Raw genomic sequence first — 6,291 nt, 5'->3', positions numbered from 1 at the left:
CACTTGGTCAAATTCTCTGGTCACTGTTGTATAGGAAGTCAGATTAGATGTTGTTAATGGTTACTTTTCACCTTAACACCTGTGAATGAATGTATCTACTCTGATTGGCAAACAGAAGGCATAATTAAAATTATCAATTTGTAATAGTCTGATCTCTAACTCCCAATACTGATTTTATATTTTGTGCCATCTTGACCGGGAATGGATGATTGTTTCCCTGGTGGGATCAGAGAGGGTAGGATTTTAACCAGAATGGGGGTCTTTGTAGATTCTCTCCCCAACATTTGTCCCCCTTTTATATGCTCCCCTCTAAGGCCCAAGCTGAGGAGGGCTGGATGGAGCTCCCACCACAGCCCAAGGACTGACCAAAGGTGATGCTGCGGAGTGACCTGGGGCACTCGCTTCCCTTTGGTGGCTTCCCAAGCCTCACTCTGTAGAGGTTCAATTGCATATTGAGCCAGCGAAGGACAAAGCTCCTTTTCAAAATGGATCCCCATTATGACAACACAACAAGCAGGCCCAGTTCTAGGGATGGGCAAGGAAGGTGTTTGCCCTTACTGGCAAGTTCTAACGGTTTTGGTGGTATTTTTTCTCTCCACTTGGCTGATTGGCTGTCTGTTTTTCTTTGGTGGTTTTTTGTTTTCTTTGGCCACAATAGGGGGCACTAAAAACATTTTCTGCCCTGGCCAGCAATACTCCCAGGGCCGCTTCTGACAACAAATCATCAGTGGATCGCTGGGTCAGCCCTTCAGCAGGGATTTTCACTAATAGTTTGCCTTTGTTTCAGATGACGTCTGCTCCAGAAAGCACCTCCACTCCTTGGCACAGGGCAGAATACACAAGTAAAGTTAACATGGCTGACCAGGTCCTGGAACCCAGCCTCAGCCTGGTTAAAGGCACAGCATACTGTAGTCTGAGCCCCAATTGTAAGTTTGGAAAGCTTCTGTTGTAATTACAAAACCCAGTTGTGATGCATGTAGCTATGAAACTGCAATCCCCTCGTTTTCTGTGTGTTGCATCTTTATGTCTCAAGGACCTCTGCGTGCAGAGACAACAGCCATAGTGTTCCCAGAGTTGCTGCAGCATGTTGCAAAAGAGATGCATGTACACTGTGCTCTTTACTGCTGTTCTTTCATGTGGTGTTTTCTTTAAACTAAAATCAATCATTTAGACTGAAAATGTATTTTTTATTTTAAGAATGTTTGTATTTGTTGTCTCAAACATACAACAAAATAAAGAGCAGATTGGACAACGTCTAGACAAAGAGAGTTCACATTCCGATCAAACAACTGTGGGTGGAAAACTTTAGAGGGAAACATTTAAAGTTTCTGTCTGGTCTAAGGTGCTCCTCAGTATTTAGGGAAAAATAGAAAAGTAATTTATTTATTTTTTTAAATGACAGTTCTGATTTGGAGTGTAGGTTAATGGTGCATGCATTCTCTTTGTGTATAGAAATATATAACACTCATTAAAAGGACACTTTCAGGTTAAAAATGATGTGTTTCCTACCCTGGGTTACATTTTTAGATAAAATCAGAAATAATTTCATAGAGTTTAAGGTCAAAAGGGACCTAGTCTGACCTGTATATCACAGGCCACCAACACCATGAAATCCAAATGAGACCTAAAGTATTAGGATCCACAGAAGACTAGGAAGGACCAAGGTACACCATTACTCAAGGCCCTTGTAATGGCAGGGAAATGATTACATGAGATATATCCAGATAAGCCTGGCAAGTGACTGACATGCTGCAGAGGACAGTGAAAAACCTCCAGGGTCACTGCCAATTTGACAGGTGGGAAAATTCCTTCCCAACCCCATATATGGCAATCAGTTAGACCTTGAGCATATGAGCAAGAATCAGTCACCCAAACACTTGAGAAAGAGAATGCTTGGAGTTGGTGCCACCTCAGAATCCTGGCCCACCCCACCGATGTCTCATCTCCAGCCAGGGTCATCCCTGATGCCTCAAAGGAAAGAGACAACAAAATTCTCACAGAATACATTGGGGGCACAATTCCTTCCTGATCTCCGTCGGTTGCCAGGTGAAACCCAGACGCATGAGATTTAGGAACATATGACATAAACCAGAAGTGAGACCTACTTCCACCATCAAAAGCAATCCTATCATACAGTTCTCATAAATTTGTCCAGCTCTCCCTTAAAATTAATTAAGTTGTTTGCACCAACTCCTATTGAGAGGCTGTTCCAGAACCTCATCCTTCTGATGGTTAGAAACCTCCTTTTAATTTTCACCCTGAATTTGTTCATGGCCAGTTTTATATCCATTTGTTCTTGTTCTGATTTGCAAAAAAGTAAATAATGAACTTAGACTAGTCAAGTTCATATTTGTTTCCTATAATTTCACTTTCTGGTTCATCTATATTACAAAGATGCTGAAAAGGAATCTTATTCTTTAAAATAAACTTTATTCTTTGCAGCAATAATAATAAAAATAACCTTGGAAATATTTTTATTGTTAGGTTTTGTAAAAATGAACTTTTTCTCATCACAAGTTTGGGCTCTGTTTTGACCTACCAATACCCCTTTTCATATAAATAGAAAATTATTTCCTGGGCAATTAAAATATAGTAAATTTCACTTTCACTTTCAGACCGTTATGCACTATCACAGTGTTGTAATGTCTGGGCTGCAGTCACTGCAGAGGAAGATTTAAATCCAAACAAACTCATTCTACTGTTTTTTTTTTTATATCATTTATATCAATATTAAATTTAGTAAAACTTACTTTAAAACCACAAAACCCCAAATTCTAGACTTAATTTGACCTGACACTTTTCCTTTCAAAAAAGGAATTTGGAATAATGCTAGGAAGGCCCCAGGGTGGACGGAGATTCTGGGACTGCCTCATGTCATTACAAGAATCTTGCTCCCTGACTGCATTTTTATAGAATCCTAGAATATCAGGGTTGGAAGGGACCTCAGGAGGTCATCTAGTCCAGCCCCCTGCTCAAAACAGGACCAATCCCCAATTTTTGCCCCAAATCCCTAAATGACCCCCTCAAGGACTGAACTCACAACCCTGGGTTTAGCAGGCCAATGTTCAAACCACTGGGTTATCCCTTCCTCCTACACTAAAACAGATTATTCTATATCTCGGTCTCATTCTTACTAAAGTTAAAAAAAAAAACAACCTTCAGGTTCCATATTCATGGTATGTGGGAATAAACTGAGGAATCTCTCTTCCAAATGGCTTTATTATGGTGCAGCCAAGTCACAGGAGCCCAAGTTCCAGTCATCATCAGCGTTTGGCAATTGTAGGGAGTTCAAGGTTTTGAAAAATGATACATGACAGGGATCAGATGCCTTCATTTGTGGACCTCAAAGTGATTTACAAACATCAGTGAATTAAGTATCACAATTACATACCCTGAGAAGGTAGATGAATTAAAATAATTATATAGCATTTTTCATTTGCAGAGCTTAAATTGCTTTATGATGTAGGTATTTTGCAGATGGAAACCAAGGTACCAAAAGGTTAAGTGACTTTTCCAGGGTCACGTAGGAAACATGTTGCAGAGCCACGAATAGAGGCCAGCTCTCCAAGCCTGAACTACAAGATCATCCTCCTTCCTGTCATTTGGGACTCCTCGGAGTTCAGACGCTTAAAAAAAATCTGAATTGACACTGACCATAAAAAGATTGCTGCTCATGTTGGGGACTTGAAGTCTTGTGTGACACTGTCCAATGACCTGCTCTGGCTGAGGTTTGGAGCAGAGCTGGTTGGGTCTTGAGAAAGCCATCTCCACTTTTTATTCATCAAAGCAAAGGTAATTGTGACTCACAGTCTTTAAATGTGCAGGAGATAGCAAAGGAATAAAGAGTAAGCAATAACTTGGGGAAACACCCTATTTTCTGGTGAAAAAAGGTGATGAGCTACCTCTCTGAATGGCTACCATGGACAGAGCACAATCCTGGGAGATTGTGTGTGGGAGGATTCCAGACAGCACAACTTGGGGTACAGCTCACATTTCCCATGGACAGATACGATTATCACAGTTGCGTCCATTTGGTCAGTTTAGGTGGGAATTACTGTAGCAATTAGCACCTCTTAGCAAACTTCACACATGCAGCATTTATCAGTTTGGATGAAGATTGACACAAACTAGGAGCAAAGTGTAAACTGGCCATCTGCATTTTTGCCACTACTGAGAGCCTCTGAAGGGGTATAATAGTCCCACACAACCTTATTAAACCTTTCACAGATAATGCAATTGCATTCTATATTTTCGTGAAGAGGGGAAGGTTAATTTTACAGTGATTGAGACCAATTTTTTAAAAATACATCTGGGATTTATGTTCCCAAATCCTGCTCTATATCATCATACTGTGAAGATTGCGGCTTCCCATTTGATTGTGAATTATTCTATTTAGTTATATTTAAGACATTAACATTTTTCTGTCACACTTGTAAAGTGCCTAGTGTAGTATTATGTTTTTCTTTATTTTTTTAGAGTTTGCTCTTCTGTTAGTGTAGTGTAATGAACTCACTATTCTGTGCAGCATAGCGAATTATCTTCTGTATTACACAGCAGCGTTCCTTGAATTGAGTACTTTGGGCACAAACGTACCTGTCCAGGAAGTGCCCCCATTTCTTCTGAACACCACCTAAACTTAGACACGTTTGATTTCTTAGTTGCTTCTTGGGAAGAGCCCGCTCTTGAAAAGAGGAGCCAACATCTGGACTCATTACTGAAAGACACAAGTGAGGAAGATAATATCCAATAATCTTTCTATAAAACCACAGGATATAGCTTCTTGATGCACTCAGAAACCATCTCCCAGCTAGTTCTGGTCCCCCTTGCAAGCTCCAGACATGGAAAATTTCAGAATGGCTGCATCTGAAAGCCAGTTGGAACCAAAGGATTTACTACTTTTAATCTTTCAGAGGTGCCTATTGTAAACTCCAGATGCCTGGACAAATAATTAAAAAAAAAATCGAAGGGTAAACATTCTTAATATAAAAACGTTACTGCCTAAAAGCTGTTTCCCCACACAATCCATCAAATCACAGATAAACTGATAAAAAGTTCAGAACCCCTAAACTAATACCCTGCCTCAAATACTCCCTTCCTGAATAACCCAAGAGAAAAGATGAGCTTTGCAACATGTCCTACAGTTGAAAAACTGGCTCTATCAGATGCAAAGCAAGAGGGCAGGGAGAAAATGTTTCATTGACAACCTCACCAGCAGTGCTCTTCCTTTTAAATTAAGAGTTTGCTAGATTTTCTCTGATTATTGCAACTGGTGCAGTATCCCATGAGGACGTTATAGTTGTGGCATAGGTTAAAGGAGGAGGCTGAAGTGCTTTACCCAGTTAGGTTACAGTCCTACTACTAGAACAAGAACTAAAATGTACAGTGGCACAAATTTGGACAGCAGAGATTCTTGTGACTTAATGGCATAGCACCTGGCAGCTTTTGCCATTATAATGAATATTTGCATAATAAGGACTTGTTTTTGCTGCATCAATGTTCTTGTTTAATATAAATGTTCAGTGTTTGCGGACTTCCTTATCTGAAATCACTAACTTACTGAGTTGTGAATTACTTGATTAATTTAGGCTGTAATGTGAACTAAGTTACCATGCCTCATATGATGTTTGCAGCTCTACTAGTGAAAGGAAGCGTTTAAGATTCATAGGCTCAAAATGACACCTGTCTTTTTTTCTTATATCTGTTTTCAACATCCATTTTATTGTTTTTTAATGTCTATTTTTTGTGCAAAATTAATCACTACTGTTTTCCTCCCAATTATGAATAAATGTAGTCACAGCAGCCCACTGCTGAAGATGAACCCTTCAGTGACAAAATAATATAGGTAACCCTACAATAATAAAGAAGTTTGCTCAATCCAGTGCTCATAAGCAACTTTACATTAACAAATCAGTGTGAATGCATAAAGGAGAAATAAATCAAGAAGGAAGCAGATTTTAGGTTTAACCTTCAATATGTATTTTTTTAAGGGTGAGAGAAAAAAAATGACATTGCCTTTCTAAAGTTCTGTGCATGTTACTTTCAGCTAATAATTAATAATCTCCTTCACTTCCTCCCAAACAGTGGATAGGACAGTGCACTGCATTGGAGTTGTCTTACAGTGTTTAAATTGCTGGCATTTCCTGACAGACTTTTGGACCAAGGTGCATCTCCTGTATCTTGAATGAGGCATTCTATTCTACTGAATAATAATACTCTACTTTTGATTAACCATTCTAGTATTGTTGCTATTGTCAAGAATATTTAATAAAGTAGTTAACTGCAGATTAGCAA

General features: G+C 39.3%; 1 protein-coding gene across 4 annotated transcripts in view; it reads left to right on the top strand.

Annotated features, from left to right (window-relative positions):
• Positions 1–6,291, top strand: part of C15H12orf43 (chromosome 15 C12orf43 homolog) — a 38,563-nt gene that overhangs the window by 26,664 nt on the left and 5,608 nt on the right. For 3 of the 4 annotated variants that reach the window (XR_012155130.2, XR_012155128.1, XM_073313431.1), the window contains one exon: positions 788–2,270. The gene's annotated coding sequence lies outside the window, so the exon portion shown is untranslated. Of the gene's footprint in view, positions 1–787; positions 2,271–6,291 lie in introns of those variants that run through there. The other variant, XR_012155129.1, reaches the window with a different exon arrangement.

The sequence above is a fragment of the Lepidochelys kempii genome, chromosome 15, assembly GCF_965140285.1.
Source record: "Lepidochelys kempii isolate rLepKem1 chromosome 15, rLepKem1.hap1, whole genome shotgun sequence".
Taxonomy (NCBI): domain Eukaryota; kingdom Metazoa; phylum Chordata; order Testudines; family Cheloniidae; genus Lepidochelys; species Lepidochelys kempii.
The sequence above is the reverse complement of the archived record's forward strand: the minus strand, read 5'-3'. Positions and strand labels throughout refer to the sequence as shown.